The sequence below is a fragment of the Erinaceus europaeus genome, chromosome 4 (assembly GCF_950295315.1).
Source record: "Erinaceus europaeus chromosome 4, mEriEur2.1, whole genome shotgun sequence".
Classification (NCBI taxonomy): Eukaryota; Metazoa; Chordata; class Mammalia; order Eulipotyphla; family Erinaceidae; genus Erinaceus; species Erinaceus europaeus.
The window spans coordinates 52,149,792-52,175,945 of NC_080165.1; the positions used below are offsets into that span (position 1 = coordinate 52,149,792).

Below are 26,154 nucleotides of genomic sequence, written 5' to 3' on the forward strand. Positions count from 1 at the left end.
TGGAAACTTGAATTATACTTTCAAATATCCATGTGTATAAGAATTAGCTGGAGGGGGCTGGAGAGATAGGGTTAATGGTTATGCAAAAGACTTTCATGCCTGAGGCTCTGAAGTCCTAGGTTCAGTTCCCAGCACCACAATGGTCAGAGCTGAGCAGTATTCCCATTTCTCTCTCTGTATCTTTTTCTCTACATTTATCTCACTAAATAATAGATAAATATTTGGAAGAAAAGGGAGGAGGAGGAAGAGGAGAATCATCTGGAGGATTCAATTCCAAAGATGAATTGTTTCCCTTATTCAAGAGTGAAACTTGCAGCATCTATATTTAGCCAGGCTAATGCATGATTCTGAAACAAACCTTCACAGAATACTTTGTAAAGTGTTTAGTTTACTTCACCTGCCTCAAAATGAATATGCAACAGTTCCCTGACATAAGGAACCTTAAATGTCCGGAGAAAGCAGAAACATTGTGTTATGATGCAGCTGAAGATGCTCAAATCAGACCTAGTTTCTCAGAGCTAGTATTCTCAAGCCTCTTTCACATTCAGATTACATTAAACCTGAAAGGATAAGAGTTCTGAATTCTCTAGAAGAGCAAGAGAGCACCACTTTACACACTTTTTGTCTTTTTCAGATTTAAAAGGAAGTCATTGTTACTGTCCTTGACCTTATTGTCACCTGGAGTACCTTCACCTCTCTTCAGTCTCCTTAAGGCTCAATATTGAATATGAATTTATTATTTTTCTCTCACCATTGCAAGATTTGCATTATCATTATAACCCCCCCCCCCGGTGCTGCATTCAATTATTTTTTTCTTTGCTGACCTTCACAGTAAGCATTGCTTACTGTTTCAATCTGAGAAGAACCCAGAGGATAGGTAACTTTTTCCTGTGTCCAGATGTAATCACTATGGTAACAGAAGTTTTGGTGGCAGCAGAGAAAGATTAATTCTGTGTAAGGAAGTAGTCTTGAAGGACACTGACAAAAAAGAGGAAAGAGGCTATTTTAGGCAGGGACTATTTATGAGGTCTCTGCAGAGTGTGATCATGAGAAGTCATGCAACACCAGGAAACATGAGACTTAAGTTTAGGGAGATGGAAGGTGCAAGGCTCTGTATGGGTGAATAAGCAGATAAGAAGTTGAGATATAAAGGGGTCCAGCAGAACAGTTCAATTCAGTAGTGTCTTACTATGCCACATGAACCAGCCAACGTTGAGCCTGGCTTTCAATACAATGAAGGGAGTTTCTGTGCTGTGGTGAATATATATATATATATATGTTTCTCTCTATCCCTGAAAAAGTCAACCCAGAGCAATGAAACTTGAGATGAAGAAGAAGAAAAAAAAAACACTAAAAAAGACAATAGGAAGACTTATAATCACCAACTAAGCTACTTCAATTTTATTTTGCATGCAAGAGAAAGCTTGAAATATTTTGAGCAATAACAGAGGATATTTGACATTTGTGAGAATAACTAATCTTGTGAAGATAATCATTTAGACAAAATCTTCTGAGAACCAGTTCTATGTCAAAAAATAGTGTTTTAAGAATTAGCAGTAGTGAGAGGACTTTCATAGTTAGAAGGTATGACAGTCCTTTTAAAAGTTCTATTGTCTTATCACAATATAATCATGCAATCCTTGAAAGGAAAAATAAACAATGCTAGTGTTTCAGCTATGAAGATCACTAAAAAGAATATTTCTGAATCTTTAAAGTGGAAATACCTCAGTATAAGATTGTGAAATGAAGTTGTACTTAGCATCAGAAGTAGGAAAATATTAAAGGAAGTTGAGAGATAAGGAAAAATATCAGAGATTGCAACACTTGGCAGTCCCTAGGACTGGGGTTAGTTAAAGGGGTACCATTTGTACCCAAGGAGAAGCATGATTTAACTTGATTTTGGGATAAAATGATTGTAAAAAAAAAAAAAAGCATAAAATCACTTTGCCAGGTGGTTTATAGATCTTTGGTATTTGACCCAGATAAATCTGTATTCCCAGGCAAGCCTGATGCATATACATCGACATTTTCATATTCAAAAAGTAAATAAACAAAAGTCATAAAAACTGAACTCTAATCTATCCAACCATCAAATGCAGTAGGATTTTAGCTTTTTTTTTTTTTCTCTCATGAATAAGATGTGGTTTTCAAATTGGTATCTTATGTGAAACCAGAACAATTTATACAGTTCCCTCAGAACCTGAGCAGAATAGTATGGTTCCAGTCTCATGTTCTGTTTGTGTGCAAAGGCACACTCAAGGGTGAGGCTGCCCATGTGCACCACTGCAAGCACACACTATCTATGATTGCCTAGATAATGTCTGGGGAGAGTACATCCAAAATAGCAAGAATTTATTGTGGGCAAAATAGGGAAGAGAACTACAATTAGGTAGGACTGGTGATCAAGAGGCACTTTATTTTACCTGAAATGTTAGCAGTCTTTGTTTGTTTCACAAAACAGCTCTTGAATTTTATTTAAATAATCTTAAAATTGTGGGGAAAACTAACCCAACAAGATTTTTTTTTTAAGTCTTATCTTCTTGGAAGTCCAACCTAGATCTCATCTAGTTGAGAGACAGGTGAACAGTAACTAAGTTAAAGAGAAATCTGGGCTCAGTGGTTGCTAAAGGCCTAACTGCAATCAATGCAAATCTTTAAATTTTGTTATCAGTTTCTCTTTAAAGGAATTTCGGGGTTTTTTTTCCCTTTTTTTGGGCTCGGTGCCTGCACCATGAATCCACCACTCCTGGAGGCCATTTCCCCCCCCTTTTATTGCTCTGTTGCCATAGCCTCATTGTGGTTATTATTATTACCATTGTTGATGTTGTTCGTTGTTGGATTGGACAGAGAGAAATGGAAAGAGGAAGGGAAGACAGAGAAGGGGAGAGAAAGATAGACACCTGCAGACCTGCTTCACCGCCTGTGAAGCCACTCCCCTGCAGGTGTGGAGCCGGGGGCTCCAACCCCAATCCTTAAGCTGGTTCTTGCGCTTTGCACCACGTGCACTTAACCCACTGTGCCACCGCCCGACCCCCTACCTTTTGCTTTTCTTGATGCCCATGTTTCTTCAGATAGTTATTCTGTGACTTAAAAGAATGATTACAAATTTTCTTCTTCTTTTTCTTTTCTTTCTTTCTTTTTTGTTCTTTTCTCTTTTTTCCCCCCTTGGCTTCTCTGCAGCTCCGTGACAGCATGATTCCACTGCTCGTGGTGGTGGTGGTGGTGGTTTTAGTGGTGGTGTATATGTGTATTATTTTTTCCAGACAGAGGAAGAAAGACAGAGAAAAGGAGGTGAGACACCACACCACCACTGATGAAGCTTCCCCTTTGTGTAGTGCTCCCACATGGAGCCTGAGGTTTGAACCCTAGTCCCTGAGTATGGTAAAGGATGCACTCTAGTAGGTGAGCCATCTCCTGGTGCTAGATTTCATATTTTCAAATGTCATTTAAATTAATTGGCCTTTGTTAACTTTTCCCAATGAGTCTTGGTTGCTCCAAAGCATGCAGGTAAAAACTAGAAGTGGGCAGATATTCAAAAGAACACAATAAGGAAATAAATATTACTACACATTGCTGAAACAACTGTCCCTGGAGTTCTGATAATGAAGGCACTCTCAACTCTGAGATTTGGCAGAGAACTGGCAGATTAGAAAAGATGCAAGATAAAGGCTGTCCTGCCATGAGGGAGAAAAAAAAAATACTATCCTAAGCAGCAAGAGAACAAAAGAGGAAGGCAGATAAGGTAAATTGTACTGTGTTTAGTAGACTATAGACTCTTTTAGGAAAGAAACTGATTCTTGTTCATTTTACCATAGTATATATTGAATTAGTGTATTTGAAATCATGAGTGAACCAATTAATGAGAGAAGGTATCTCAATAGATTATATCCTCACTAAATTTGAGGGTAGGGTCTGTGTTCTGTAAAGTGATGTATCAAAACTGACCAGGAAATTTCAGGAGAATTTGCAGGGACATGATAATTATTGAATGGGCAAACTAACTGGATCTTTTGGGATTTTATCTGGAGCTCGGCTTTCTTAATGTAAAAATGAAAGCCATAAAACTGCCTCTCATTCCCAAATAGGGGTGAGGTGCACATTATAATACTAGTCAACTTTACTCTTAAAATTTGCCAAACCAACTCCTGAGTGTGTTCATTTAAATTCCTCAGTGGGCAGCTGACTCCCCATGGCTAACAATGTCTTCAATCATGAAGGGAAATGAGTCAAGCAAATGAAATCATAAATAGACACACACAACTTGATCATAGATAATTTAACTTTTTATCTTCTCAAATTCTTCTTACTTCTCCCTTCTCAACCCTCAAACTTCTCTGCACACAACAGTTGTTCCTTGGACAAAATATCCATGACAAATTCAAAACAGTTGCTTGGGGTTTGGCTACTGCTTAACAGGTAGTTATAAACCCTTCTGTGGTGTTAACTGAGATTCCAGCTAACTGCAGTGGCATGAAGAAGCTAATTAAAATAGTTAAGAAGAAGATGAAAATGTAAACACTGCCTTCATTGGATAGAGTGATTAAAAATTATAGTTGTTTATTTTTTGCCAGAGCCATCTGTGGTTTGTCAAAATTTTGACATATGACATAACCTGTCACTAATCAAAATGGAAAAAAAAAAAAAAAAAGAAGAAAAAAGAGTTTGAAAACTTTAAGTAGGAAACCAGACATGGAAAACTTCTGTCTTTCTTATGTTGTGCCAAATAAGTAAGAAGGAGAAAGACAAATACTGGATGATTTCACTCATATGTGGTATATAAAGAAACAAAGCAAAAAGAACAGACAAACCAAACTATTGGATTCAAGCTACAGAACTGAGGTTACCAGAGGGAAAGGGAGTCAGGGGCAAAAGATAGAGGAGATTCATTAGACTGTGGTAGAGGGTTATTGGGACTTTGGTGGTGTGCGTAGTGTGTTGAAATGCATTTGAGGAGATGTGAGCTGGTATTCTCAAAATATACATAGTGCTGCATACCAAACTTAACTCAATAAAAATAATATTTAAAAAAGAATAAAAATCAATTAATAAAAGAATAAACCTACAGGATGGTGGGTGGGGGTAGATAGCATAATGGTTATGGAAAGAGACTCTCATGTCTGCAGCTCCAAAATCCCAGGTTCAGTTCCCTGCGCCACCATAAACTGGAGCTGATCACTACTCTGGTACTAAAATAAATAGATAATAAATAAACTTCCATCCCACTAGGTATGTGGGAAAAATACCTAACTTGTTTTTCTAAAATAAGTCTAACTTAGTTTTGAACAGCTTCAGGGTTCTAGTTCCCCTTAACAGAAATACCTGCTCTCTGTTTAGAAAAGTTCAACAGTGAAGCATTCTGGCAGCTCAAACTGGGAAAAATGGCCATTAGGAAGCAAAAAAAAAAAAAAAAAAAAAAAGCCAGAGTTAAAGGAAAATCAAGCTATCATTTCTGAATATTTACTTAAAAGAAGCCAGGGCTGGGAGACAGTGTAATGGATATGTAAATGATTTTTATGCTAGGGGCTCCAAAATCCCAGATTCAATTCCCAGCAGAACCATAAGCCAAAACTGAGTAGTGCTCTATCTAGTCTGTCTATCTATCATCTATCTAATCTCATTTCAAATATATAAATAATAAAATTAATTAAATATTTTAAAAAGAAGCCTATGGGCCAGCAAAATGGTTCATCTGGAAGTATGCTTGCTGTACCGTGCACTAGACCAAAGTTCAAGCCTTGGGCCCCATCATAGTAGGGGACATTTAGGTGCTACGGTGTCTTTCCATCTTTCTCTGTCACTTTGTTTCTGTATCTCTCTTAATCTAAAAATGTTGGTGCAAAATAGGTAATCCTCACTGAAGACAAAATGAAGACAGAGAAGGAGAAAGAGAAGGAGACGAAGTTAAGGACAACAGAGCAGAAGTAACAGCCAGACCTTAACTTTTATTAGTACACCTAGAATATCATTGACTTGTAAAGACAGTGTGATGGCTTTAGTCTTTCAGTTATAGTGTATAATATAAAGTTGTTTTTTCAAGTTGCACATTTGAATTTATACTGCTTAAACATCTAACAGAGAAAATAATGACTTAAATATGCACTGTCTAAACTCCAATATACTTCTGTCAATTTGTTGTGAATACTCTGTTCTATAAAACATAAGTTTGGCAGTAGGATAATTTTACTGAAAACCTAAGTTTCTGGTGATTGTCATGTACTCCTTCATGGATTTATTAAAAAGAAGGAAAAAGAAAAAAGGCAACGTAATGCCATTTTTAGCATAAATAATGCTATTACCATTCAAGATGCAATACGCATAAGACGATCAATGTAGGTGTTCTTTTGATGTATTCATTGCTAAATACTGATGATATACAGCATTTAACACAATGTCTGTTGGCTTAAATATAACAACAGTTTATGGGGAAAGTATCCCTCATAATAATTCAGGTCAGATCAACATTTTGTAGTAATTGATATGAATCTGAACTTTACAGGAGTCTTACAGTAAATTAAAATAGCACAGACAGGACTAGGTAGTGGCACACCCAGTAGAGAGCATGTGTTTCCATGCATAAGCACCCAGGTTTAAATCTCCCCACTTACACACCTGTAGGGCAGGTTTCACAAGTGATAGAGCAATGCTTTCTTACCCTTGCTATTCATCTCTGATTCTATCTCTATCAGAATAAAGACATATCAAAAGAAACAAAACAAATCAAATCACTAAGAACAACAGGGGCTGGGCAGTGTTACACTTGGTTGAGTGCATATGTTACCATACACAAGGGCTATACACAGCCCCTACTACACATTTGCGGGGGAGGGGGGGGCTTGGATGGGAGCTTCATGAGTGGTGAAGCAGGTCTGCAAAGTGTCTTTCTTTCTCTATCTTCCTCTCCTTGCTCAATGTGCCTCTGTCCTATCAAATACAATAAAAAGAAAGTAAAAAAATAACAAGGAAAATTTGGCTGCTATGCAGTGGATTTGTAGTGTTAACACAGCCCAGTGACAACCCCAGAAGCAAGAAGAAGAGAGAGAAAGAGAGAGACAGAGAGAGAGGCAGAGAGAGAGAGATTGAGAGAGACAGAGAGAGAAATTGTCCAGGATTTATCTCAGTGTTAGAGCATAGACTTAAATGCACGAAGTCCTGGATTGGATCCCCAGCAAAGCACATGCCACAGCAAAACATTACTTATGTCTCTCTGTCATAAAATAGCAACAGAACAAAAATCATAGAAGTATATACTATTTGACACAGAGATAACAATAAATAGATCACTGACAGCTCTTTCTTTGTCTTGTCAACAAAGCAGGAATAGCAAACATCACTGGATTATTGTGGGAATCAATTGTTAGGTTATCTTATGGTCTCTTTAAACCTCTGTAAGTTGTTTCCCAGGCACTGAAAAAGAAGTGAGAAGTGGGAAAGAGAAGTGAAAAGATTGAGCTTACAATATAAATTGTCACATAATAATAGCAAACACTTGTTTACTGTTCTTTATTTGTAACAGTCACTTTTGAATGTTTTACATACTCTAACTGATTTAATTCTAACAAAAATTTTATTATTATCTCCATATTAGTATGAGGAAACTAAAGCAAAGAAAGGGCAAAAGACATGACAAAACCTACAAAGCTACTCCTCTCCTGCAGAGGGTGAAGCTTTATTAGTGGTGGAGCAGTTCTACATGTGAGTCTCTTAGCTCTCTCTCACTTTCTATCTCCTCCTTCCCTCTCAGTTTCTCTCTGTTATAGCAAATAAGACAAACAAACAAAGAAAAAAATGGCCTCTGGGAGCAGGGGATTCATTGTCCAGTCAATAAGTCCCAGTAAAATAATAATTAAATAAAGAGTTTAAAAGTGGAAAACCATAATTCAAACTTGAATGAATATTTTCAAAACACATCTACTTTTCAGCTAATCAAATTTTACAAGGAGAAGAAAGCTAAGGGAATAAGTTGCTTTTGTTGTTGTTTTGTTTTGTTTTGAGATAGATACAGAGAGGCAGAAAGTGAAAGAGATCACAATACTAAAGCTCCATTCAGTGCAGTAGTGACTGGGTCCAAAACTCAGTTGCACACACAGCAAAACAGCACAGTATCCAAGTGAACCATTTCTCTGGCCCTAATAAATGACTTTAAAAGTCCTCTTACATTCTCAAATCTCTCATATAACACTGTACATAGGAGATTCTCCAGTTTGTTCTTAGGTGTCTAGAACAGGGTGTCTAAAACAGTGTATATATCCAATATATATAATTATCAGGTGAAAGAATTGTTTATGCCAATTGATAGAATCTTTGAAACACATTGAGTCATGGAATTCCAGTTTTTTTGGCCTTAAAATAGTCCAATTTTGCTATAGCAAGGCTTAGAAAAGAGCCTATATTCCTTAGAAAGTTATTCCACAGAATTTCGTGGAAATGATAATTTAACAAGTGGTAAAAATTAGAACTAGATGTCTCAATTCACCTGTCCCTAAACTACAAACTATTCACAGTGTATCAAAGGTTCTGACAGATTTTAAAAAAAAAAAAAGGAGAGGCCTAGAGAGGAAATGAACTGAGACAACATCATTTCACAGCAACCGGAAGGAAACACACACATACACACACATAGATACACCAGTCACATTCTACATGTGTGGTTACAGCTGCCTTTATGAGCAAGTCTGGTAACTGTAGCAAGAGAGAAGCACAAAAATGAGACAGAAATGAACTATTGCCTTCTGCCTGCCTGCCTGCCTGCCTGCCCAGCTCAGTCAGAGCTTAAGGGAGACCAGATGATCCCCCAACAGTGGATCTGCCCATGGTGAGTTCTCAGATATTTGCTGTGGGCTGGTGTGTGTTTGGGAGGCTGGGAGGAGTTAGAATCACTCACATCCTGACTTCCTGAGTTGGTCTCAGACATCCGGCAGTGTTCTCTGCTATTAACACTCTGTCACTGAGGTTGGGAGTCAACAAGTCCCAAGGAGGAAAGAGTGACTTGTGGTCTCCTTCAAATGGACTTGGAAGCACTGACTTTAATACAACTCAAGATTTATATGAATCTGCATTTGAAATAATCTTGGGTAGGTGCTTCCTGGTATGCAATGTAAATAGTTCCTACCCTTTCTGCCATTCTTAGATGATTTTGTCACCCTAGATTTTTACTTTTCCTAAATAATTTTAATTCTGCAAAGCATGGTCTGTCACTAACACTTGCTGGTAATTAAAATCATTTCCAGTGCAGGTTTCAGCTTATCTGGGAATGACTGTTGAGGGGCAAGATAGTGGTGATTAAGAAAGGAACTCTGTGTGTAATCTAGTTTTGCACTGAATTGTCATTAGCATCATTTCCAAGGGAATGTGGACAAATTATACTTATGTTCTATCCATTTATAGTGGACCCTGTCCACAGCTCCATCCTAACATTTCTCTATATCTATTAATTCATTTAACTCATTCAGTCATTCAACCACCTTTCTTTCATGAAGAGCTTGGGGCAACATTTTTATCTTGCTGAAATCATAGACAGTACCCCCTTATCCACTGTTTCACTTTCCACAGTTTCAGCTAACATAAACTCAGGTTTGAAAATATTAAACTAGAAGAGACTACGTTCACAAAGATTTATTACAGTATATTTTTATAGTATTTTATAACATTTCTATTTTATTTGTCTTGTTGTTAATCTCTTACAATTAGTGCCTAATTTTAAAATTAAACCTTACTACAAGTATTCATACTTGTAATGTGTAATTGTACTGAGGGTTTTGGAAAGTATTCTTCTTGGATGGAGGAGGGGGGCTGTATCTCAAAATGGAGAACACATATAGTTTTTTAAGGCAGTAGAAAATGCCAAGGAATTAACTGGCCAGTGGACTCTAGACACCATAGCCTTTGAGGTCCTCAATGGATTAACTCTAAACTGTGTCCCTCATCCTTTTCTTGAGACCAAATGGACTTAAGTTCCAGTTGTTTTCTTGATAATGTGCCTTTTTATTGCTTTCCTTTACTCCATTCCCACCAACAATCAAGGTGTCCTGGGACCATTACTTTAAACTACATGAACTTGAATCCTGTGTTAAAGTCTACTTATGGGGAAGTCAAGCAAAGACAAACTACTGTGACACACAGTGCTGTGGATACTAGAGTTGTTTAATCCTCTGGTCTCTAGTAATCACCTCCATTTGACCCCAGACTGCTATATTTTGAAATCTGTCATATTAATTCAAAGGTTGTAGTAAAAAAAAAAAAGGGTTCCCCCATTTCCTCTGAGATCCTGTTTGGAGAAAAAAGAAAGTACTTTATTATCATGGAGATAGCTCTTTTAGATTTACCATGTCTCCATATAAGTTTGCATCACATGAAGGAAGACACAGCTTAATAAAAACCACTTCCATTTTTCTTATTTTGATCCATCTCCTTTCAACTTAATTAATCAAAATTTCTAATGTGTGAAGCATAATATATGGTACCTGATACACAGAAGTGGAATCAGGGAGTGGGTTAAGCACACATGGTGCAAAGCTCAAGGGGTGGAGTAAGGATCCTGGTTCAAGCCCCCAGGTCCCCACTTGCAGGGGATCATTTTGCAAGCAGTAAAGCAGGTCTGCTAGTGTCTATTTTTCTCTCCTCCTCTATGCTTTCCCCTACTCTCTTGATTTCTCTTTCTCCTATCCAACAACAACAACAGCTATGACAACAATAACAACTACAACAAACGCAACAACAAGGTCAACAAAATGGGAAAAATGACCTCCAGGAGCAGTGGATTCATAGTGCAGGCACTGAACCCCAGCGATAACCCTGGAGGCGAAAAAAAAAAAAAATAAAGAAGTGGAATCAAGTCACACTGATTCACTAGCCTTTGCCAGAGAGAGAAAACTTTTCCATTTTCACTCTTGCTTTTGCTCTGATAGTAATATTTCTGGAATGATAGGTCATTTAATTTGTTAACAACAAGAAAGTAGATTGTAAGCTATGAGCCATCATCAGTCAGTGTTAGTTATCTAGCTAAAATTTAGTAGCATGGATATGTTGTCCTGCATTTATTTTTTGTGAGTGATGCCATTAATCAAAATAACTAGCACCATTATTTTTTTTATTTGAAGAATGAAGGGAATTTTTTAAGTAATAAATGTCTTTCAGTCAAACAAGTGATTAATTTTAAAGGAAAAATCCTGTAATTAATTGAATTAGCAATATGCTTGATATGGCAAACACTAGAAGGTGGAACCTGAAGGAGAGAACACTGGGTAGGGTTCTGTCATAGTGGGAGTTCCTATAGGGACTGGTGCAGCTCCTTCAGCCCAGGGGCTGCCACTGTGTCACAGGGTCAGAAATGGCATTCATGTCCTTAGAATGGAGTATCCAAGCTGCCTTTGTTCACTGCAGGCATTTTTGGTCATCAAAATCAACCATTTCATTGTGCCCTCAATGGCTCCCAAATATCTAGGCAGTGATGTAGGATGATAAGGGCTACTCAGAATTAACATTTTACGGTTTCATTATGTAGTGGTTCTGCTCTAAGGAAAAATCCTGGGTGTTCAAAAGTAATTCAGCAATGATGAAATGAGTTGACAGGTAGAACTGTCACTGCAACTACATTCCTTTTTACTTTTACTTTAGAATAGAAGTTTTGACCAAAAGGAGTCTGTCTATAACTTAACAGAAAGTCAGCTGATAAGACATATAAGCTACTGTTCTTCCCTCAAACTCCTCTACTCTCTAGTGAAGGTGATAAATGTGCATTAATAATTGAGATAAATTTCACTGTAGAAAAGACTAAAATATTGTGAAACATTTCACACTAAAAGAGGCATATGTAATATATACATACAGAAGTATTAATGTAAGTGAATATAAATTTTTACCTCTTGCCCATCTTACCAACATGCTCCATGCCTCTAAAAAATTATATTCATGAGGTTCATGACACCCACCAAAGGAGCCACTGTCTTGAGTTTTGTTAGTCACAATCTCATAGCTTTCTTTTCAGATTGACTTCATATATTTATATGTGTAAGTACATACATATGTAGGTTTGTAAGATGTTAATATGCAGTTCTGTGTATTTGCAGCTTATTATAACCTATTTGGTAACTTTAAATAAATATAATAACTCCCCCCTCCCATGCAATTCTTCTATAACTGAGCCTTTGGCTCAACACTGGTTTTGAAGGTTGTGTAGCCATGTTGATGTAAGTAAGTGCTGGCTCATTTTCATGCTCACATAATGTTGTGATATAAACATGCAGGCTTATTTATCATTTCTATTAACTGACATAGGTAATTATTAGGTAATTGCCAAATCCAAAACTTGGATTTATTATTAATTTTATTGGATAGAACAGAGAAATTCAAAGAAGAAAGGGAAACAAAGAGGGAGAGAGAGAAAGAGAGATACTTATAGTACTTCATCAGTTGTGAAGCTTCCCCTCCTGCAAGTGGAGAACAGGGGCTTGAACCTAAGTCCTGCATGGTAAGATGTGCACTAAACCAGGTGCACAACCATCATGACCTATGGAGTATAATTTTAAGAAGGTACTGTGTCCCCTAAAGTCCTCCCTATGTCATATACAAAGCACTCCCAGCAGAGGGAAGAAACTATGCCTTATGCTTAGTACAAGTTTTTTAGAGATGAGTGAAATAGGAAATGGAGATCCAAGAGGAAACTTCATCAAAAAAGGACAAAGGCTTATAAATGACCATGGAGATTAAAATATATATATACTACCAGATGGACAACTGCGCTGGTCTCAGGCTCAATAAGGAAGACTTTCACTCTTACAGTGCACTTCCCCTACCACACACACCCTTGGAGGGAGGATGCATATGAAAACTTCCTTTACAAAAGCTTCCTCTCTCAGATCAGCAAATGAGTACTGTTAAGTTGTTAATCACTTTGCCAGGTCCTGAAGGGAACTAGATGTCGAACAATGATCATCTAGATGCTTCCCATTGATCTAGCTTTTGTTTCGCCCCTTTCTTACATTAAATGGCACTAACTTGCTACCATGCTCTTATCAAATGGTACAATGTCTCATAACCTTTGACTGGTTTCCATGACTCTGAAGTTCCCCACCCATAGTCTGACTCGTAAAGAGTGGAAATATTTAGAGGAAGTGATACTATCTGTGGCTTAACATCACCATGGGATGTATTTTCCCCTAAAAGTTCAGTTGTCAGTCAGTGCCACATCACACAACATCACAAATAACCTTGGCAAATGCACTATTCTTTTAGCACCTGCTTCTTTAGAGAGAAAATGTGTAATTATTCTGCATCACAGGAGAAATGAAACATTGAGTAAACTATGTCTTCTGTTTCTCCACCAAAGTGGAGAAATTGAGGTCAAATAGGGTCAAGGAGTTGTGTCATTGGTTTGGTGTGGTATCATTGGGCCCTTTGGTGGGTGAGAAAGATTCTTGGTAAATGATATACTGATTGCTTCATTGAAAGAATATATAAGGGATACTCTATTAAGCAGAAAAATATGGTGTGTGTGTGTGTGTGTGTGTGTGTGTGTGTGTGTGTGTGTGTGTGTGTGTGTGTCAAATTTTATTTTAAGAAATTAGCTCATTCGTGTATGGAAGCTGATAAGTTCAAAACCTACAGAGTAGGCTAGCAGACTGAAGATTAAGAAAAGAGTTAATGTTGTAGTTAAGCATGAAGAAAGTCTGACAGCAGAATTCTTGCTTAGGGGAAGTTAGCTCTTCTCTTAAACCTTTCAACTGATAGAATGAGGCTTACTTGCCTTCTGGAGAGCACTGTGCTTTAATCAAATTTTATTTATTTATTGCCAGGGTTATCACTAGAGCTTCATGCCTGCATGATGACTCTTTTTGGTGACCAATTTTTCCTTCCCTTTCTTTTAGATAAAGGGTGAGAGAGATAGAGAAGATATAGATATGGATAGAGACAGAGATAGAGGGGGAAAAAGAGAGAGGAAGAGAAACCTTCACTACTTAAGAAATTTCCCCACTGCAGGTGGGAACCATGGACTTGAAACTATGTCTTCATGCATGGCAACATGTGTCCTCTACTGGGTGTGCCACCACTTGGCCCCTTGAAATTTAATCTTATCTTTAAAACAATTCATGACAACATCTAGAACAAAGTATAACCAGATATCAGAGTATATTGACGTGGCCAAGTAGACACATAAAATTAGCCACATAGATACTGTATTATTTCACTTTCAAAAATAATTTAGTAGTTACTTATTCAACATTTCTTATAGGCTAGGCGTAGTGCCAGGAGGTTGAAAACTTAGTACTGAAACAAAGCAGACATATGCCCATACTCTAGAAGTTCACAGACTTCCAATTAATTAAAAACATTTTTAGTAGGCTTCACACCTTTAAGAACTGAACTGAAGTTGCAGTTCAAGTGAATTAAATTCAACTTTTCTTGTAATAGAACATTTAAGGGAGTCTGGTGGTGGACTCAAGGAACCCGGTGCTCAAGGAACTGAGTTCAAGTCACTGATCCCCACTTACAGAAAGGAAGCTTCTCAAGTGGTGAAACAGTGGCTGCAGGTGTTTCTCTCTCTCTCTCTCCTTCTCTATCTCCCTCTTTCTTCTTAATTTCTCTGTCTCTACCAAATAAATTAATTAATTAGTTAAATAAAATATGAGATTTAAATATAGTGAGAATGTTTCTTCTTGGAATATATGATCATGAAATTTAAATTACACAATGACAATAGCACATTTCAACAATACACACAACATGTGAAGGAGATAGAGAGGAAGAGAGACAGAGAAATAATTTCAGTTGGGAAGCAGCTCAGTAGTTGAGCACAGGATTTGCATGCCTGAAGCCCCAGGTGTGAGCCTCAGCACCACTTTATGCTACAACTGAGTGATACTCTGATTTCTTTCCCTTATCTAAAGATATATATGCCAGGTGGTGGTGCACCTAGTTAAGCACACATGTTACAATGCACAAGGACCCAGGTTTGAGCCCCCAGTCCCCACCTGCAGGGAGAAAGCTTTGTGAGTGGTAAAGCAATGTTGCAGGTGTCTCTCTGTCTCTCTTCCTCTCTATCTCCTTCTTCCGTCTCAATTTCTGGCTGTCTCTATCCAATAAATAAATAAAGATAATAGAAAATTTTAAATATATATATATATACATCTGTGTGTCCAAAATCCAATGTTCTTGTAAAAAATACATATAATTCAATTATAAACAATAGTGAAGATTAATGAAGTGCATGTAATTATATTTAGAACACACCCAGGAAGCACATATTTATTTATTTTTCATAATTACTTTTTCATGGAAAGAGAGATATAAGAACAACTTAATAAAGTTATGATTTCAGAAAGATTGAATTGGGGAGACTTAGAAAGACGGTGGTGCTTGTTATTATTTTTTTATTTTTTATTTTTTATTTTTTTATTTAAGAAAGTATTAATTAACAAAACCATAGGGTAGGAGGGGTACAGTTCCACACAATTCCCACCACCCTCCATAACCCACCCCCTCCCCTGATAGCTTTCCCATTCTCTATCCCTCTGGGAGCATGGACCCAGGGTCATTGTGGGTTGCAGAAGGTAGAAAGTCTGGCTTCTGTAATTGCTTCCCCGCTGAACATGGGCGTTGACTGGTCGGTCCATACTGCCAGTCTGCCTCTCTCTTTCCCTAGTAGGGTGGGTCTCTGCAGAAGCAGAGCTCCAGGACATATTGATGGGGTCTTCAGTCCAGGGAAGCCTGGCCAGCATCCTGATGACATCTGGAACCTGGTGACTGAAAAGAGAGTTAACATACAAAGCCAAACAAATTGTTAAGCAATCATGGACCCAAAGCTCGGAATAGTGGAGAGGAAATGTTAGGGGGATACTCACTGCAAACTCTAGTGTACTGCTTTCCGGTATATATTTTGCAGTAGTTTACGGATACGTGTGAACATATACTCTCTCTCACAGAAACTGGTGTATATCTAGGTTTTGGGACTTTGTTAGAAAGTGAACCACCTGAGATGGAATCAGAGTATACTATGAAAGGAAAGGTCTCACCTGAGTGATGAAGCTGAAGAGTTGTCATTCCACACGTGTAGTCTCTGGACACAGTCTGAAGTAAAGCATGTTGAGGTGGCAATCATTGTGTTGGTTAGGTTGTGATCGGCAGATGCAATATTATTTGATATGGATTGGGAGAGGCATACTGGAAAGTGGGCCCTATCCCATGGTTCCAGGACTGGGGGAAGTAGAGGCTTTATAGTGGAGATGTGAGGTTCCTGCTGTCTTAGGGTTCAAAAAGACAATCGATAGTTAATGTTATCATCACATTATTTGGTAATTGGGTTAACTTTAAAAAGTCCCTTTGTTAGGATTTTCTGTACAGTACCTAGTATCTTGTATATAACTGTGCTATTGGTTGCTTCTGATCTACTTGGTCTAGGCTTTTGAGAGAGTCTGCATATCAATTACACAGCCTATATATTGAAAAGATTCAGTTTGTGTCTTGAAAAACTTCGAGACATACAATCAATTTTCCCCCTCTCGTATTAATTAACTAGTGATTTATATGACTACATTTTGATAGGAGTGCACATAAATACCATTCCCACCACCAAAAGACTGTGACCCATCCCTCCCACCCACTCCCAGCCCCCCACTGGCCCAGGAAGCTGCATGTCTACCCCTCACCACAAGGTTTTTACTTTGGTGCCCTACTTACAATTTGGTCAGGTCCTGCTTTTAGTTTCCCTTTCAGATCTTCTTTCTCAACTTCTGTTGATGAGTGGGATCATCCCATACTCATCTTTATCTTTCTGACTTAGCTCACTTAACATAATTCCTTCTAGCTCTGTCCAAGATGGGTCAGAGAAGGTGGGTTCATTATTCTTGATAGCTGCATAGTATTCCATTGTGTATATATACCACAGCTTTCTCAGCCACTCATCTTTTGTTGGGCTGGGTTGCTTCCAGGTTTTTAGCTATTATGAATTGTGCTGCTATGAACATAGGAGTACACACCTCTTTTTGGTTGGGTGTTATGGAGTCCTTGGGGTATAACCCCAGGAGAGGAATTACTGGATCATATGGAAGGTCCATGTCTAGCCTTCTGAGAGTTTTCCAGACTGCTCTCCACAGAGGCTGTACCAATTTACATTCCCCCCAGCAATGTAAAAGGGTTCCTCTGTCACCACAACCTCTCCAGCATTTGTTGCTGCTGTCCTTTTTGATGTATGCCATTCTTACAGGAATGAGGTGGTATCTTAGTATTGTCTTAACTTGCATTTCTCTGACAATCAGTGACCTAGAGCAGTTTTTCATATGTTTGTTAGCCTTTTGGATCTCCTCTGAGGTGAATGTTTTGTTCATATCCTCTGCCCATTTTTGGATGGGGTCATTTGCTTTTTTGGTGCTAAGTTTGCTGAGCTCTTTATATATTTTGGTGATTAGTTTCTTGTCTGATGTATGGCATGTGAAGATCTTCTCCCATTCTGTGAGGGGTCTCTTTGTTTGTTTAATAGTTTCTTTGGATGTGCAGAAGCTTTTCAATTTGATGTAGTCCCATTGGTTTGTTTCTGCTTTAGTCTTCCTTGCAATTGGGTTTGATTCATCAAAGATGTCCTTGAGGTGTAGGTGGGAAACTGTTTTACCAATGTTTTCCTCTAAGTATTTGATTGTTTCTGGTCTGACATCCAGGTCTTTGACCCATTTGGAGTTGATTTTTGTTTCTGGTGAGATAAAGTGGTTCAATTTCATTCTTCTGCATGTTACAACCCAGTTTTCCCAGCACCATTTATTGAAGAGAGCCTCCTTCTTTCATTTAATCCTTTGGGCCCCCTTATCAAAGATTAGATGTCCATAGGTGTGGGGATTTATTTCTGGGCTTTCAATTCTGTTCCACTGGTCTGTGTGCCTATTTTTGTTCCAGTACCATGCTGTTTTGATGATGATGGCTTTATAATATAGTTTAAGGTCTGGGAGTGTGATGCCTCCATTTCTATTTCTTTTCCTTAAGATGGTTTTGGCTATTCTAGGTGTTTTCATGTTCCAGACAAATGATTGTAGTGTTTTTTCTATTCTCTTAAAGAAGCTTGGTGGAACTTTGATGGATATTGCATTAAATTTGTATATGGCTCTGGGGAGAATATTCATTTTGATGATATTTATTCTTCCAATCCATGAGCATGGGATATCTTTCCATTTCTTGGTATCAGTTTCTATTTCCTTGAATAGCGACTCAATAGTTTTCAGCATACAAGTCTTTCACTTCTTTGGTCAACTTTATTCCTAGGTATTTGATTGATTTTGCTGAAACAGTAAATGGGAGTGATTTCTGGATGTCTTCTTGTTCAGATTTAGTGTTTGCATAAAGAAACGCCACTGATTTTTGTACATTGATTTTGTAGCCTGATACCTTGCTATATTGCCTAACAACTTCCAGTAGTTTTCTGCTGGATTCTTTAGGTTTTTCTATGTATACTATCATATCATCTGCAAATAGTGAGAGCTTGACTTCTTCCCTTCCAATCTGTATTCCTTTGATTTCTTTCTCTTGCCTGATTGCTATGTCAAGAACTTCCAATACGAGTAACGGTGACAGGGGACCATTGAGTATGATGTTGGCTGTAGGTTTGCTATATATAGACTCCACTATCTTGAGGAATTTCCCATCTATTCCCATTTTTTGTAGAGTTTTGAGCATGAATGGGTGTTGGATTTTGTCAAAGACTTTCTCTGCATCTATTGAAATAATCATGTGGTTTTTGGCTTTGCTTTTATTGATGTGAATGACATTGATTGACTTATGGATGTTGAACCAGCCTTGCATTCCTGGGATGAATCCCATTTGGTCGTGATGAACAATCTTTTTGATATGTTGCTGTATCCGCTTGGCCAAGATCTTGTTTAATATTTTGGCATCTATGTTCATCAGAGATATTGGTCTGTAGTTTTCCTTTTTTGTTGTGTCCCTATCAGCTTTTGGTATCAGGGTGATGTTGGCTTCATAGAAGGTGGAAGGGAGTATTCCTGTCTCTTCAATCTTATGGAAAAGCTTAAGAAGTATAGGTACTAACTGTTCCCTGAAAGTTTTGTAGAATTCATTTGTGAAGCCATCTGGTCCAGGACTTTTGTTGTTGGGGAGCTTGTTATTTTTAAGTTGATTATTTCATTGACCTCTTTTTCTTTAATAATGGCATAATCTATGCTAGCTTGCTCATAAGGGCATTGTGTGATCATGGATACAGTAGTTTCATATATATATATGCTATACTCCAAGAATTTTTTCTAAGTATTTCAGTTTATTATTATATTTGACTGTCACAAGGTAAGAACCGTATCAAAGTTTTAGGTCAGGACTCATGTACTTCAAAAGAAAGATCATCACCTGTTATCTCCAACAAAGAGTTTCTTCTCTTAATAATCTTGCACTGAGATAGCTTACCTGGTAGAGTCCTTGCTTTGCTGTGCATGAGATCCAAGTCTGAGCATTCACCTGACGTGAAGGTGTCACAGCACTAAAGGAAGTTCTGGTGTCTTTACCTCTTCTCTCTGATATAAAAGGAATGAAAAGGTTGACTCAGGAATAATGAAACAGCGCTTGTATGAAGCTTTGAAGTTGCAGAAAGAGAGAAAGAGAGAGCAGTGTGAAGAAGGGAGCATATGCTTATAAAACATAAAGCACCTTTAAAAAGCTCCCAAAAGGGACCAGATAGTGGCACACCTGCTTGAATGCACATGTTACAATACACAAGGACCTGGGTTCAAGCTCCCAGTCCCCACCTGTGGGGGGAGGGGAAGCTTTGCAAGTGGTGAAGCAGTGTTGTAAATAACTCTGATTCCCTCCCTATCAAACCCTTCCCTCTCAATTTTTGGCTGCTTATATCCAATAAATGAAGATAATAAAATAAAGTTAAACAATAAATACAACACACCAAATGAGCTATTTTAAAAGACAAAACAAGATTAAAAAAATAAGAAAAATATGTAAATAAATAAGCTCCCCAATGGTTTCTTTGACTGTTCCTCTTAAAGTCAAACTTGTGCCTGACTCAAGATTTTTGCACTGGAAGAACTGGGAGGTACTTGCAAGTGTCCTCCTTTTCTTTTTTCTTATCTTGGGTCTCATGTCACCTTATCATGCAGGCCTCCCTTACTATGCTGTATATAACAGCCACAACCAACCTCATGACCTACTCCATTGCATGTACTTGTTACTAGCTGACAGAGCAAATACTGGCGCATTCATCATCTGTTTGCTGCAATGAGATGGCCCCTTCAAGAATCCAGGACCTGGCATTGAACAAGTTCTCAATAAATTTGTTTGAGTGAATGAATGAGTGAGTGAGTAAGTGAGTGAGTGAGTGAGTGAGTGAATCACTGAGTAACTATTAGATATGGGTGCCATTGCACAGAGGAAGAAAACTAGTTCAGTGAGGACACCTACTCAGGAGAGGGGAAACTTGAGATGATCTTTGTGTATATTAACACACACGTACACACACATACACACACTGAAGTTATTGTGAAAAGATAAAAGGATGGTTGGAGCAGAAAAGAGAGATAGGTACCAGTGCACATCAGGAGCTCATGACCTGATCTCTGACTCAAATACAAGTCAGAGGGCAGACTGGAAGCTTCCTGCTCCTCTTGTACATGCTAGAAGTGGGCAGCAGGCCTGGCTATCTTTGTGAACAAACAGAAGCCAGTCCTCTCAAGCTGTGCATATTGTAGGCAAAGACAAATTTTTCCTCAGGAAAACAAAGCTGGCTCAGCTTCAGTATTTGAATCACAACCTGACTGAAAAATAGAGTTTTACTCAATGTAATAACACAAATAATATTTTTGGCCTGAGCAAAATTTTTTTCAGAAAAAATGTTGTTGGCTGCTTGTTGCAGCTATAGGAAAATTTCAGTAATGCTTTCTTATAGTATCTTACTCTAATTGGACCTGTGTTCAGGGATTGGTCTTACTATGTTCTGCCAGAATGATTTAGCACAGAAATGTGTCTGTTTCATGGATAATTAGTGTTGCCTAGGGAAAAGGCTTTTTAAAAATAATTTTATGGAGACTGGATGGTTTATAGTAAAGTTCTTGACACATTGGTATAATTCCTCATGACTGGAGTCTGCAAAACACTGTCACTCCCAACTTGGGTCCACTTCTACTGCTGTGCACTGTGATCCAATACCCTCTTCCTTCCCCTTGTGAAAAGGGAGAAATAATCCCTGTTTGTATTTGTATTAGTAGATGTATGATCACATCAATTAATATCCCAACTATAACAGTCCTTGAATACCTAGTTAGAGAAGTGTTGGTCTCTTCTATGTCATCTTTTGTCTATACTGAACAGTCTCTTTCAGTTTTTTTTTTCTTTTTGCAGATCCAGGGTCTTATATATTTGTCATCTCACCACTGCCAAGTTGATTTTTTCATTTAGACAAAGATAAAAAAAACCAAAAAGATAGGATAGACACCATGGCCCCGGAATTTCCCTCGAATACTATGGTACTCTCATATAATGCCGGGACTCAAACCTGGACCAAGTGCATGGCAAGGCTTGCACCCTATGTGGTGAGCTATTTCTAGGCCCCAATAATTTATGTAATAGCATAGAAAAGCTAATTAACCCAAAAATCTTGTGTTTACCCTAGCATAATTTTCTTTTTTTAAAAAAAAAGGCTTCTCTTCGCTTATTTGTAAATAATAGTAGATTACAAGATTATAATATTACAATCTATAGTTCCACAGTGAACCTACCACCAAAGTTCTGTATCTTCACTTTCTCACCTCCCAAAGATAACTACCATAGTTCTCATAAAGTCTTAGCAACAGTTTGTTTCCTAGCATGGTTTTCTTACTTCTGATGCTATTTGAAATAAAGTTGAGCATGATATTGAAAATGTAAGGATCATTCAAATGTCTTCCAGTAGTGTCCTTATAATGGCTCAGCAATTAACACCTTAGAACATCATGCTAATGTTAAAAATAATTGAAGTCGTCACCTTGAGCACTAGTCAGGAAATCCTAGGATTCTCCAAAGATACGATGGACCTACACCTCTAATAGACCCCTTATTGACCATCACTCGTCACTTCCATCAGGAATATCATCATAAGTCCTTTTGAGGGCCTCTCCAGACCTTACCCTCACTATAAACTAGCAATGATAGGGACTGCCTCACATTCTGAAGGGAGGCTGAATCAGCCTACTCTGCCACTCAAAGAAAACTGGTCCTATAATGAGTGCAGCCTACAGTGTTCCCAGCTGTGGCCATGGAGTGTGAGCTAAGACTGACAGGGACTCAGAGGTTATGCAGGCTCCTGTGCTAAATATGCATATACATTGGTCCTGGATCATATCAATGTGGTAAACAGTTAATTATATATTTTCTCTTCAATTTGGGAGGTACTCTCTGCCCTAATCTGGCTTTCTAGTTTTATTATCAACTCTGACTACACCTTCTGTGGCAATATTTTTGTCTACCTCCATGTTAACTAACATGCTTAGGCAAAAATTACTAAAGTCATGGGCCCCTAGAAACATACCCAAAATAGACTTCCTAGCTTCTTTCCAAACTAAAATCTTCATTCTCACCTGCTCCATTCCTACTTTATGGTTCCTGTTAATTAAACATTTTTTTCCTGCCTTATATCTTACTGCATTTCAGTCACCAATTTGCAGATGCTACTGTGATTCTATCCTGAAATCCCTGGGCAGACAACCTCACCAATGTGTCTCAGAACCTCACCTCTCCAGAGCTCTACTCCACTAGGGAAAGATAGAAAAACAGGCTGGGGGGTATGGGTTGATCTGACAATACCCATGTCCAGCAGAGAAGCAACAGAAGCCAGAACTCCTACTTTCTGTATCCCAAAAAGAAGTTTATTCCATATCCCTAAAGAGGGAGAAATGTTAGGGAAAGATGACTAGAGAGTTCTGAACCCCAATTCCACCAGGACCCAGAGAAAAGAGGAAAAAAAGAAAGATATTCAGAAGTAGTAATAGGTGTCATGTGACTTAGAAGAGAAAAGAAAGCAGGATAATAGAAAAATGGAGTAAAAGAATAGATAGATAGATAGATAGATAGATAGATAGATAGATAGATAGATAGATAGATAGATAGAGATAGGGGATATACAAGTAATTGTCAGCCCATATCTATGACCTTGAAAGAATCATTACAGTTTCTAATAGAAAGAATGGGGACACAGAACTCTAGTGGTGGGAACAGTGTGGAATTATTCCCCCATTATCTTGTAGTTTTGTAAAACAATATTAAATCACTAATAGAAATGGAGTTTAAAATATAAATAAATAATTTTAGGTGGTCTAATAGTAAGGAGGTGGTTCAGCAGATATAGCACAAGTCTTGCATGCCTGAGGCCCTGGGTTTAATGGAGTAGTATCCAAGACTCATGCCCTCATTCTCTCTTCCTCTCTCTCTCATAAAATAAATATTTCTAATAAAATAATTAAGATTCTTTATTATACACATACATGAAAAGATGTGAACTGAGTTCAAAACAACAAATACAACAGAACATAAAGTCTAGGCTCATTTTTAATTAAATAATGATTATGTAGCTCCTTTTAAAATATTATAAGATTATTTTAAATTTTTAATCACATAGGAGACATTTTCATGAGAAAGAGAGAGAATCCAGTGCACACTCCAGCACAAGCTGTACTAGGGATCAAACTATTGATAAGGACCTCAGGCATGGAACTCCTGTACTTTACAAGTTGACTGTGTTCCCCAAATATGTTTATCTCCTTGTTAGAAAAAAATAAATGATCATCAGAGTTCAGGAAAGAGTCAAGAGGTCTGGAGTAACTGATGGAAGGCTTGAGAATATAGTTCTGGCTTCTGATCCTAGGTCCATATTCCCAGAAGGAGTATTCATATATGGAATCTTCCAGTGGAAGGAATGACATATGGAACTCTGGTAGTTGGAATTGCATGGAATTACACCCCCTCTTATCCTACAGTCTTGTCAATCATTATTAAATCAATAAAAAAATAAATAAAACACTCAAAAGCCAGAAGAAAGAAAGAAAGAAAGAAAGAAAGAAAGAAAGAAAGAAAGAAAGAAAGAAAAGAGTATAGTTCTGGAGACAACTGCTTGAGTGCCTATTGTCCACAATCTGTGTGCTCTTTTTTTTTATTTTTTATTTTTTATTTAAGAAAGGATAAATTAACAAAACCATAGGGTAGGAGGGGTACAACTCCACACAATTTCCACCACCCAATCTCCATATCCCACCCTCTCCCCTGATAGCTTTCCCATTCTCTATCCCTCTGGGAGCATGGACCCAGGGTCATTGTGGGTTGTAGAAGGTGGAAGGTCTGGCTTCTGTAATTGCTTCCCCGCTGAACATGGGCGTTGACTGGTCGGTCCATATTCCCAGTCTGCCTCTCTCTTTCCCTAGTAGGGTGGGTCTCTGGGGAAGCAGAGCTCCAGGACATATTGGTGGGGTCTTCAGTCCAGGGAAGCCTGGCCGGCATCCTGATGGCATCTGGCACCTGGTGGCTGAAAAGAGAGTTAACATACAAAGCCAAACAAATTGTTGAGCAATCATGGCTGTGTGCTCTTAAACAAGTTACTTTGGGAGTTGGGCGGTAGTGCAGCGGGTTAAGTGCATGTGGCGCAAAGCACAAGGACTGGTGTAACAATCCTGGTTCAAGCTCCCGGCTCCCCACCTGCAGGGGAGTCGTTTCACAGGCGGTGACAACAGGTCTGCAGGTGTCTATCTTTCTCTCCCCTTCTCTGTCTTCCCCACCTCTTTCTATTTCTCTCTGTCCTATCTAACAACAATGACATCAATAACAAAAAACAATAACTACAGCAACAGTAAAAAGCAACAAGGGCAACAAAAGGGAAAATAAATAAACAAAAATTTTTTTTAAAAAGTTACTTTATATTTCTGTTCCTCAGATTTCCATCTGCAGAGAGGGAGGTGACAACATTCCTACCAAATTAGATGACTTCCAAAATTTTCTAAGTCAATATATGGGTATGAGGCAATATACACAAAGTACCTAGCAGTGTTTGAAACATAGAGCTTGAAAAGAAAAGAGAATCCTGACAGAGTTGAACCTAAAAAAATAAATAAATAAAACAAATCAGAGTCCAAGGACTTCTAGAATGGAAAAAATTTTCAATTAAGTCCAGTATAACCTCTGTGTGACTCATCCATAAATAAGGAAAATTAATATTACTTCTGAGATATAGAGAACTCTTGATTTTTTTCTGTACTAATGAGAAATAACAAGAATAAATGTAGTTGATAAATTTGCATTTTTATCTGTAAGTGTAACAAATAAGCTTGTCATTGCTTGCTTTTAAGTCTTAAGTCTTCTGTTTAAATTCCATGTTATGATCAACTTTCCTTCACTTATAAATGACCACCTGAACTCAAGAAAAATGTAGAAGTAGCTGTCAAGTTATCTAAAATAAGTTCTTTTTTTTTTTAAGACTTTATTTATTTATGAAGAACGATAGGCAGAGAGAAAGGACCAGATAGTACTCTGGTAGATGGGCTGCTGGAGATTGAACTGCAGACCTCATGCTTGAGAGTCCAATGCTTTATCCATTGTGCCACTTCCCAGACCACATCTATCATAAGTTCTAAGTAGTCCTTTGCTCGTTGAGCTGGACAACTTCTAATTACTTTCAAATGCAATAAGATAAATGCAAGTGAGTCCTTGAAATTCTTACTTATTGCCCTGGATCACACCGAAGAACTTTTTTAAGAGACAAGATACATTCTTGCAAGCCTCTGAGAGTTCAGACAGGAAGATCAGACATTTCACAGCTTAGCAGAATTTATTTGCAAGGAGTATTGTGTGGAAGGAGGAGTAACAGCTAGTAGCTGGATTCAAGGAATTGTAATAGTTTGGCCAAAGGGATATCATTCACTTTTAGAATCACATTGCCAAAAATTGAGTTGGGGAGTTTAATCTCCATGGAAGAGTTAAAAGACAGGAGCAATAACCAAAATTTTCACTGAAAAATAAGTTCCTTACAAAAGAAGTTTAGAGACTTTCTAATTGTAGCTGATTCTAAACCTAATAATGGTGTGTAGCATTTATAAAGAAAACACAGGACATTGGAATGGAAGTGAAGGAGGGAGGTCTCCAAGCAGCTAGATATGAACCCAAGGGAGATGAGGACTCCTTTAGAAAAATGATGGGCTTTAGTGT

At 37.9% G+C, this 26,154-nt stretch overlaps 1 protein-coding gene across 1 annotated transcript in view; it reads left to right on the forward strand.

Annotated features, from left to right (window-relative positions):
- The first annotated feature begins 8,961 nt into the window (after positions 1–8,961).
- Positions 8,962–26,154, forward strand: part of NEDD9 (neural precursor cell expressed, developmentally down-regulated 9) — a 230,497-nt gene continuing 213,304 nt past the window's right edge. Inside the window, exon 1 of the mRNA XM_060189366.1 lies at positions 8,962–9,071. The gene's annotated coding sequence lies outside the window, so the exon portion shown is untranslated. The remainder of the gene's footprint in view (positions 9,072–26,154) is intronic.